Here is an 11,845-nt window from a genome sequence, read left to right on the forward strand (position 1 = left end):
ATCAGCCTCATCCCATTTTTTTGTATTTTATTTTTTTAATTGAAGTTTAGTTGATGTACAATATTATTGAAGTTACAGGTGTACAACATAGTGATTCACAATTTTTAAAGGTTATACTCCATTTATAGTTATTATAAAATATTGGCTATATTCCCCATGTTATACAATATATCCCCATAGCTTATAGCTTATTTACTTTATACATAGTAGTTTGTACCTCTTAATCCCTTACCCCTATCTTGCCCGAACCCCTTCCTTCTCCCCACTGGTAACCACTTGTTTGTTTTATGTATCTGTTATTTTTTGTTAAATTCACTAGCTTGTTTTATTTTTTAGATTCCACATATAAGTGATATCATACAGTATTTGTCTTTCTCTGACTTATTTCACTTAGCATAATACCCTCCATGTCCATCCCTATTGTTACAAATGGCACAATTTTGTTCTTTTTTATGGCTGAGTAGTATTCCACTGTGTCTGTGTGTGTGTGTGTGTGTGTGTGTGTCTATACACATCTTCTTTATCCATTCATCTGCTGAGGGACACTTAGGTTGCTTCCTTATCTTGGCAATTGTAAACAATGCTGCTAAGAACATTGGGATGCACATATCTTTGTGAATTCGTATTTATATATCCCGGATATATACCCAGCGGTGGAACCTCATCCTTTTTAAACATTACAATGTGGGTATACTATAGCTTAACTATTTGTGTTCTGATAGGCATTTAGGTTATTTCCAATTTTTCACTATTACAAATTTTTTCACAATACACATGCATATAGACATATGCACACACATACACATACAAATACATGTGGATGGATAGATAATCTTTGAATATTTGAGACAGTATTTCTGGATTATAAAAACCTAGATGCGAAATCTATGCTAAATTTCCCTAACATAAATTCTAAGAAGTAGAAATGTTGGTTCAAAGGTGTACATGTCTGGTTATTTTATTAGGCATTTCTTCTTTTTTTTTTTTTTTAATTAATTAATTTATTTATTTTTGGCCGTGTTGGGTCTTCATTCCTGTGCGAGGGCTTTCTCTAGTTGTGGCAAGCGGGGGCCACTCTTCATCGCGGCGCGCGGGCCTCTCACCACCGCGGCCTCTCTTGTTGCGGAGCGTAGGCTCCAGACGCGCAGGCTCAGTAGTTGTGGCTCACGGGCCCAGTTGCTCCGCGGCATGTGGGATCTTCCCAGACCAGGACTCAAACCCGTGTCCCCTGCATTGGCAGGCGGATTCTCAACCACTGCATCACCAGGTAAGCCCCTAGGCATTTCTTTACTTAGGAGGAAGTTGGGATATATTTTATGTGGGTGTTACTCATTTGTCTGGGCACACATGCATACAGCAAACATTGATTCTGTGCTAGAAGACAGTGGTAAACCAAGCAGAGCTAACAACTTTTCCTAGAAACTATTCATATTCTTTACCCATTTATATTAAAATTTTAAGTCTTCAATTCTTTTTCAAGTACGTGGGTTTGGGACTTGTGATGCTTTGTTTACTTTTTTCCACTGGTTGCTCGGGTATTGTGTTTTGACCAACTGTGTTTCTGAGCCCCCAACCCCGGGCAATGTCTAGGTTTCTGAAACCAATTGAGAAAGCTAAGGGAGACAGCAGTCCAGTTTCTAGACTTGTAACTTTTAGACTACACCACCATGAAGTGAAAAGTCTCTGTGCCTGGCACCCTTTTTTGTTTCTGTCAACTATTTTAAAGGCTACAAATTCAGAACTGAAAGCCTAAAAAAGGTGGCAGGGGATGGTTAACAGAACTAGCTATGGGTGATCAACAGCCAAGCCAAAACCCCTGGGAAGTATGCAGAGAAAGATTAAATGAATGAATGGGCAGAGGACAAAATACTAGTTTAACAGCATCCACAAGCATTTCAATTCTGTAACTTCTTAAAGTACTCTGGTATAACTTTTCCATTTGGAATCCTGAAAAAGCTTGTTAATAGAATCAAGAAAATCTGACATTGGTAGATTGCTTAACATATCCAAGAGAATTACTGCCTGGCTCTGCCACTTGGTTTTACTTTTTTTTTTTTTTTATCAGTACCAAGCACACCATTGCACACAAATAGTTTTCTTGTAGTAAATGTGAAATACCTTATCAAGCAAAAAAATCTTTCCATTTACATTAATAACATGTACAAGGAAATAACATCTGGTTTCTTCACAAACTTTAGCTACGCACCTAGAATCACTGCCAAATGTTCAAGGGTCTGTGAGGTAACCAATTATTACATCCAAATTAAAAAGCTGGCTTCCAGGGTTTCCCTGGTGGCGCAGTGGTTAAGAATCTCCCAGCCAATGCAGGGGACACAGGTTCAAGCCCTGGTCCGGGAAGATCCCACATGCCGCGGAGCAGCTAAGCCTGTGCACCACAACTACTGAGCCTGTGCTGTAGAGCCTGCAAGCCACAACTACTGAGCCTGCATGCCACAACAACTGAAGCCTGCATGCCTAGAGCCAGTGCTCCTCAACAAGAGAAGCCACTGCAGTGAGAAGCCCGCGCACCGCAACGAAGAGTAGCCCCCGCTCGCCACAACTAGAGAAAGCCTGCAAGCAGCAACAAAGACCCAACGCAGCCAAAAATAAATAAAAATAAAATAAATTTATAAAAAAAAAAAAAAAGCTGGCTTCCAGTAATGTGATTCAATTATTTAATTATTAAGCACATCTAAGACATGATAGTGAGTGTTTAAGGGACCACAGTAAGAGGAAGATAGGCACTTTACACTCGACGAGCTTCTGGTTTATAATGGATGAGATGAGATGTAAAAGGACATAAACAACACAGCAGCAAGTAAAATGTCCTAAAGTGACAGAAAGATGTACAGGCAACATATCATGGAGGGACAAAGAATATGCACACAGAAAAATACAGTAAAAAGCTTTATGAAAAAAGTTGAGAGGATTTTAAGGGGAGACAGGCGTCGGAGAGGGTGAAATGGAGACAGGAAAAGCTCCAGGCAGTTGTTACACCACGGACAAAGGCAAGAAGGGAGGAAGTTAGGGGAAAGCATTTCGTTATAGAAAGAATTTCTATATAAGGGAGACTCATAGGGCTCATATTGTGGAAGGAGCCTTACAAAAAAAGGCTGGACAGGCTCCAATGTAGTGGGTAGTGGGGAAACTTTAAATTTTGGTGGCAGAGTGGACACAGAGTAGAGCCAAACTTTGAGAACAGGACCCTGGTGGCAAGGTGCAAAATGAAATACATGGGGAAAAGAAGCCAGTGGTTGGGGAAATTCATTTAATACCCTAGGCAAAAGGATGTGAGGACCTGAACACATGCGGAGGATAAAAAAAAAAAAAAAAAGTTAAAAGGAGATGAGTTCTCCTGCTAGAATATACTTGAGAAACCCCAAGGATGAATCATAGGTGATGTCAAGCTTTTGAGTCTGAGGCAGGGATTAACAGACATTTTCTAAAAAGAGCCAGAGAGTAAATTACTTCAGGCTTTGGGGATCACAGGTCTCTGCTGTAACTGCTTAACTCTGCCACCTTAGAGCAAAAGCAGATAGACACAGTACTTAAACAAATGGGTACATCTCTGTTCCAATAAAACTTTTTTAAAAACAAGCAGCAGGTCAGATTTGGCCCAAAGGCCAGAGGCTGCCGATCCCTAGTCTAAGAAGATAAAAAGCGATGCCACTAGCTGTCAGCAGAAGCTGAGTACTGGGATAGAAGGAAATTCCAATAGGACACACCAAATCTGAGGTTCTGCTAATGCCCATCAAGTCTCTGGATGCAATTCAGCTGGCTGGCAATAGAGCTGGGGGTAGATTTTTGAAATGTATTCCAAAGTGATGGCTGATGATAGTGGATGCAACAATCCCTAAAGGTGTGGAGAGAATCCTTATTGAGTACAAAACTGTAAGGTTCTTTAGCAATGTAGAAGCATTTCCATAGGCTAAATAAAAAATATTAGTGTCAAAAACAAAAAAAGGTAATATCACCACCAACAATACTATAACAGCAATAATAATCATGATTAGCATTTATATGTACTTCATCAAGGTCACCATTATATAGTTAGTTGTATAACATATTTGAAAACAGTATAGCCAATATACAACAACCCAGGGAAAGCGTTCTGCTAACTTTATCAACACTAGACCAGGTCATGAAAGAACAGTCCAAGGCTGATTTTAGCGAGTAAGCAGAACACCAGCAAATTAAGAGGAAATTTCAAAATAGGGAGGTTTAAATAATTTATTTAAAATATTTCATGCTTTTATTGAATTTGGCTTTAAAATGCTAGGGTAGACCAGAACTATAATCCAAAAATCATACCCCAGCTATGGAATACTGATGCTACACTCTGTGACCAAATAAAGTACCAAAAGTTTTAATGCAATTTCTCAAAGAGTGTTCTTGTTCTAAACATTCCTTTCTTACATCCTGTTCTTCCTGTTTAGTAAACTTTGTTCAGGTTCATAAGCCTGAAATAAGGCCTGAAAATTTTTTCTTTAGAAATGTACCCAGCACAGACATATTTTTTAAAGCCTTATCCTTTAACATATGAATGCTGATAAGAATAATACCTTAAGAAATTTTAAAATACTATACATTTCCATGTTTTCATTTTAGATAGCCTTGAAATGTCAATTAAAATGAAAATTGAGTGCTCGCTTCGGCAGCACGTACAGTTAAATGAAAATTGAATGTAAAGTTAATTCAATATAATCATTCATATTTTCTTGAAACGCATTGCTAAATTAAAACAGAGATGTATCCTTGTCTAGAGCATTCACCTGAGTAATAAAGAAAACATAAAGAAACCTTTTGTTCTTTTCTGCCAAGCACCAAATGAAAGAAATAATTTGTATAGAATCTTAAAATTCACAGCATCATAGAAAACACATAAAGATGATATAATATCATTATCTCACAGATGAGAAAATTGACATTCAAGAAGACGCAATGGTCGAGGTCCAAAGTTCCACACTTTGTGGACTTAGTGCTGGAGCTGGGATGAGCAGCCAGCATCTCCTGAGTCCTTGAATCCTACATTTCAGAACATAAATCAAACTTGAGCTTTGATTGTGTAATAAACACTGGAGCAAACATTTCTTGATTAAAACAACACAGAAATTGACACAGATTATAATATATTGAATGTCTTCAAAGTAGAAACACAATTTAATATTTCACAGCTCTTGTTTTCCTGAGTCTTGTGAACAAAATCACAGTCTAATAGAAGAGTAGTAAATTCATGGATCTATCAAGAAAAACTCAGTTCTCTGTAAGTAGCAGGTAAAGAGGAACTGTTGATTCTTCTCCATGTTCATTTCTCTTATTCCTTATATCCTTCCTGCAAATTGATATTTAACCTATATAAAAATACTCATAGTAATATCTAAGTCTTCAGTCAAAATTTTCTTTTATGAAAAAGTATTCTTAAATATACATCTGATTTTTTAATTTCTAAATGTATATTGATACCACTCTAAAAACAACAGTACTGGAAGAAGGGTCAAAACCTATCTGTTTCTATGCAAAGCAAGCACTCTTAACTAGTCTGCAAGTGAGTACTGTCTGCATTCAAATACTCAAGTGAGAGGACACTATTTTAAGTATTTATGTGCAGGCATGTAGCCATGTGAAACTCATAAAAACACCTCGGCAGATAATCTAAGATAAAACAACTAAGGATCTATGTTTGTGATCTATTTCCATAACCACGATGCCCTTCTTTTAAATTTTGGAACAACCAGTCAAGGAGGAAAGAGTTTGCAGCAACAATGCAACTGTCTCCAGACACGACTGTTATCAAGACTTGCAGAGTTAGGCTAGGAGCCATCAGAAGTTGAAAATAAGGTTACTCTAAGTCTTGATAGGATTTATCAGTCTAAAAAATAATGCAAACAGATATATTCAAATAGGTAACTGGGGCTGTCTGGAGACATTCAAATCCAAAGTAACTGGGGTTTAATCTCAGGGTCACAATACTGAATATTATTTTAACCAACAAAGCTAAAAACATAATTGCACATTTTATGCCCCATGAGAAGAAAGAATGTTACCACACGGGGAATGGTCTTCATCGCACTAGAAAAGAGGAGTCTGAAGGGTAAAAGTTTCTCAACACTTAATAACAGTGGCAAACAAAGTAGGCACCTGAGGCAGATTATCATAGTACAATAGTTAATCCTTTTAGACACAGCAGTCATTTCTTTAAAGTGTATCTGGATATAACAAGTTGCCATTCCCTGATGAACTGGCCATATAAAACCAGTGAAGAAATTCCCACTTGAGTTCAGGTTCAATAGGTTTCCTTTATTGTGCTTACTGCAATACAAGTTCCTGGGTTCACCTATAAGAACTATTATTTATTTAAAAGTCATTAATTCAGCATTTTATTTTTCCATTCTACCATTCAGTCAGTCACCACATGCTAAACACAAGGGAACAAAAAAAAAGAAAAGGATAGTCTCTACCCTCAAGGTGTTCTCGCAATCTAGTGAGAAAAGGAAGAAATAGGCCTCACAACCCAGGTTTTTGCGTGCAGGGGAAGAACAGAGATGCCGAGGTCGCGAGGATAGCTGCGAGCAGCCCTGTGGGAGAAGAAGCATGTGCCCGTGTAAAGAGACCCAAGGGTACCCAGTTATGAAGGAGACGCGGCTTCTCTGAATGCAGGGCTGTGGAACGCTGACTCCCAGTGATGTCCCTGAGGGACCAGGTCAGGGACACAGAGGGGGCTGAGCAAGCAGGACCAGAGACTTCCTCTTCCTCCTACATCCCGTTACTGTGCTTTCATCTGCTCCACCTATCAACAGTCTGTGAAATATCGTGTTTGAAGAAAGGATTCTGTGACTTTAAGAAAGATGGTGAGAGCGCATGGACTTTTTTTCTTCCCAGCTTCATTGAGGTATAATTGACAAGGACATAGACTTCTGTGAAGAGTTTAACAGCGCAAGGAAGGTTGGTTCATTATAGAAAAGGGAATTTCAATGAGAAGTATAAATATGTTTTTTTTAAAAAGCTATAGGAGAAAAGTGATGGGGGAAGGGGGAGAGACCAAAGACAGGAGGGATGGCAAGAAGTAGGAAGAAGAACCTCCTGCAGAAATCAGAAAATGGGTGACTTGTGCTTGCACGCTCACGAGAGGATAAGAAACACAGTAAGAAAGCACCAGGCGGGCCTGGGTAGCCTCATGCTCCAAAGGGAATCAAGGGCAGAGAGTGGGAAAGATTCCTTAGGCTTACAGGCAGATGCTTCTCTCTGAATCCTGCCAGGGATTCTGAAAGGAAATATTCCAAATTGTAAATAATAGTTATCTCTGTTGGATAAGGAATTAAGAAAATAAAGAAGACACTCATAACACTGTTTTCAAAAGCCTGACACCAAAACAGGGCAAGGGAAAGATTCCCCAGCATCTGTGGTAGGGCATCAGGACCAGCTTCTTGGGAGCCATCATGTTGGGATAAAGACCAATTTCAGAGGATTATGTGCCATATTCCTCCCTATCTACCTCCCTAACTTACTTCAGGTAACCTCACAGTGCTCCTCAACATTCCCAGACATCCTCTTGGATAGGAAGGTTGCCCAGCTAAATAAATTTTACCCAAATGTTTAATATTTTCTACAATATTCCTTATAAATGGTCCTGTGGCTTCTGCTTTACTTCCTCAATGGCAGGAAGTTCATTACTTCAAAATTTCCTGTTTAATCGCTGTACACATGTTTTTGTCCATATGTTATTATTAAACTCTACCTCTAGATAGCTGCCACTTATTCATTCTAATTTGCCTTCTTTCACCTCCCAAAGCTTTATTCCCTACACACTGGCCTACATGCCAGGCAAAACATATGTAACCATTCTCAAGGAAATGTTTCTAAAATACATGGCATGCTTACATTTCTTATTACACAAGATACAGTGAATCTAACTGAACCTCTAGTTGATTGCCTTAAATAATCACAGTAGATATAGAATTTCACATCTGTAAGAGACATCCAAAACTTTCTAGCTCTATCATTTCACTTATAAAAGAGGAAACTGAGGATTAGAAGATTAAGCAGATTGCCCAAGGTCAAAGTAAAGACAGTACTGGCAGTCATCCATCACTGCCCTTTGCCTTGATATAATGATGTCCTAAGCCAGGGGTTACCAAGATCCATAAGGTTGTACAGCCCCATAATAAATAATCTCAGTAAGCCATATATATTGATTCTTCTCTTTCTGTTGTGTCAGCTATTACTTCTCAATATATTTCTAACTTGCCTATTCAATCTTCCACCACCATTTCTAACTGCCATGCAATGAATCTACAAAAATTTCTGGAATAAATGACAACAATCAAAAACTTCATTTTATATATGATTTTCACAAATTCATTAATGAAATATTTTGTGTCTATTATGCGTACAATATATGCTTAGAGGTCTGTCAGATACCAAGAGGAATTTGTGCCTCAAGGAATACACAGGAAGTTAAAAAGACCAAAAAAGAAAGTTTGAAATATGCAAACTGAACAGACACACAAATCAATATTTTAAGTACAAGGTTAGAACATCAAAAAGAACAAATAAATTTACAGAGCAGTGGTTACCAAACTTTTCTTTTTTTTAATTTATTTTATTTGTTTTATTTTTGGCTGTGTTGGGTCTTCGACGCTGCGCGCAGGCTTTCTCTAGTTGCGGCGAGTGGGGGCTGCTCTTCGTTGCGGTGCGCGGGCTTCTCAGAGCAGTGGCTTCTCTTGTTGCAGAGCACAGGCTCTAGGCACGTGGGCTTCAGTAGTTGCAGCTCACAGGCTTAGTTGCTCTGCAACATGTGGGATCTTCCTGGACCAGGGCTCAAACCCGTGTCCCCTGCATTGGCAGGCGGATTCTTAACCACAGTGCCACCAGGGAAGCCCCACCAAACTTTTTATCAAGGTACCCACCAGTTAAAAAAAAAAGGAGATGGACCTCAAATACATAAATACATACAACTGTATATAAATCATACACATGGAGTACTATATTAATGTATTATGTACATTATAAAATATACCTTAATATTATATTTTTTTAAGTGAAATGCTGCAAAATAACTTTAGTGCTCTGAGTTCAAATGCGAGGAGTTATTGCAGGCTCAAATAAAGGATTAGTAGGCCTCATAATATCTGGTGTAATGTTATCAATCACCTAGAACTTTCTTTTCTCATTTAAGGGGACCAGAATATGCCACCCCAAAATATGCCACTTTGGAATAAGAATTCTTTTGAGATGAAGGCAATTAAGAAACAGCAGACTCAGGAAAAAAGCTCTCTCCCCTCTCTCATCTGGATAAAAGCAGAACATAAATTTCCATTTGTAAAGGTGTCTCCCTCTCTAGTACCAGGAAGAGAACTACTCCAGAGACAGCTCTTATCACCAGACTCTTACCTGCATAACAAGCCTTACTAAAAAGCCTTATTTATCATATATTTCCTAATCACCTTCTCATAATTTACACCTCCCCAATAAGCCCCTTTTTCCTTTGTCTAAACTCTTCTCCACTCTTTACCCCCTTTGTTAAGATGGTATATAATCTCCAAATTCTAACTCCTGCATACTTGCATAATTACAACGGTTTTGTTTTGTTTTTCCCGTTAGCCTGTCTTTTATCACTTTGATTCACATGCCCCAGTTGCTGAACCTAAGAGCGTACATACAAAGAGATGTATGTATTTTTTTCCCTACCCTACATCATGAAGTGTAAGGTTCAGTGGATTTTTTTATGTAACTTCAAGATCCAAGGCAAAGTAAGATGAGTGAGGCTAGTGAAAATCAGACCACTGTACATATGATACCTCACTACATTTTAAACTGCGTTTAGATATATATGGAATCTAGAAAAATGGTACCGATGAACCTAGTGGCAGGGCAGGAGTAAGGATGCAGACGTAGATGGATGGGAGGCTGGGATGAAGTGAGAGAGTAGCATTGACATATATACACTACCAAATGTAAAATAGATAGCTAGTGGGAAGCAGCTGCATAGCACAGGGAGATCAGCTCGGTGCTTTGTGTCCACCTAGAGAGGTGGGATGGGGAGGGTGTGAGGGAGGCTCAAGAGGGAGGGGATATATGTATACAAATAGCTGATTCACTTTGTTGTACAGCAGAAACTAAGACAACACTGTAAAGCAATTATACCCCAATAAAGATGTAAAAACAAACAAACAAACAAACAAAAACAAAAAACCCAAAAAACTGCATTTAGGACTTGCACAGCACTTAGTATTTGAATCAGTTATTTTCTTCTTGATAAGCTAGTTAATGTAAATAAAACACTCCTTCCTTAAAAGAAGTAACATAAAAAAAATAACCTAAAGTATATGACATGTATATTCCTATTATGGAGATTATCCCCATAAAATGAAAAGCAAATCTGTAATTACTTCACCTCCCTAAGATCAATACACCGATCCTCTACTCATAGCAAACACTTTAGAAGTTAATACCCTTCAACAGAGGAAAGGAGCAAAGAGAGAAAGGAAAAAGAAAAGAAGTTTTTTTTAAAATAAAATTCCGAGGTATATCAGTATATAGGAAGACCTTAATAAAGTGACACTGAAAAGAGATGCCCTGATCAGCTGTTACATTTATTCAATTCACCATCCAATTTTCATATTTCATTATAGTTTACTCTAATTATCACATTCACCAAGAAAGACCAAAATTAAATTACAACAGGAATCTATATTTTGAGCAAGGAATGAGGGAAATTTACAGTTCTGGTTCCAATTAAAAATGGGATTACAGGACTTCCCTGGTGGCGCAGTGGTTAAGAATCTGCCTGCCAATGCAGGGGACACGGGTTCCAGCCCTGGTCTGGGAAGATCTCACATGCCGCGGAGCAACTAGGCCCGTGTGCCACAACTACTGAGCCTGCGCTCTAGAGCCCACGAGCCACAACTGCTAAGCCCGCGCACCTAGAGCCCGTGCTCCGCAACAAGAGAAGCCACCGCAGTGAGAAGCCCGCTCACAGCAACGAAGAGTAGCCCCCGCTCACCGCAACTAGAGAAAGCTCGTGTGCAGCAACGAAGACCCAATGCAGCCAAAAATAAATATAAATAAATAAATAAATTTATTTTTAAAAAATGGGATTACAGGGATAAAAGTTCTGAAGGAAAATGCATACTTGGTCTTATTTAGAGTTCCAACCTGAATACAATCTGAGCTACAGTACTATTAGATCCCAACCTGGTTTCTGGTGGGAGACCCAGAAAAAATTAGAATTTAGAACTGACTTAAACAGTCTGAGTAAAAAGCTGTTGTAAACACTTATAAAAGGTTCCTAAACAAAATTTTCAAGTTTTTACATCTTTTTCAAAGTCACTTTTCCAAAGAGGTATTAGTTAATGGAAAAACTGATCCCCTGGAGGAGGTAACAGAAAAGTGCTTCGTTATTTAAAATAATACAATTAAAAAGTGGCCAAGCAAGAGACACTTGTGCCCTGGAAAAGATAAGAATCTGCGGGAGTTGTGTCTTTGGCTAATTTACACCTACAGTACTGAGGCAACAGAAGAGACTAAGCCAAGCTGCTTAACTGCGTTTCAGCCAGCTCTAACTCCTGCATGATCAAGAGGTTTCATTGGAGGCGCAAGAGGCAGAGAATATCAGTATTTCAGGGCACTATTAAAAAACTTATTTTTAAAGTTGAACTAGCTAATTCAGAAGGAATTATCAGTACTGTTCTTATGGCAAATGATTTACAATCTTCAGCACTGACCTATAGTATTGATACTATATCAATAGATATATATCAATCAATAGCTCTTCCAATAGATTTCTCTCCCCTACAAGACTATAAGCTCCCTAAGGGCAATGCCTAGATATGATTCATTTTACACA

At 38.5% G+C, this 11,845-nt stretch overlaps 1 protein-coding gene across 4 annotated transcripts in view; it reads right to left on the bottom strand.

Annotated features, from left to right (window-relative positions):
- CDKAL1 (CDK5 regulatory subunit associated protein 1 like 1) overlaps positions 1–11,845 on the bottom strand; it is a 650,586-nt gene that overhangs the window by 477,294 nt on the left and 161,447 nt on the right. The window lies entirely within an intron of this gene.

This window comes from Eschrichtius robustus, chromosome 12 (genome assembly GCF_028021215.1).
Source record: "Eschrichtius robustus isolate mEscRob2 chromosome 12, mEscRob2.pri, whole genome shotgun sequence".
Classification (NCBI taxonomy): domain Eukaryota; kingdom Metazoa; phylum Chordata; class Mammalia; order Artiodactyla; family Eschrichtiidae; genus Eschrichtius; species Eschrichtius robustus.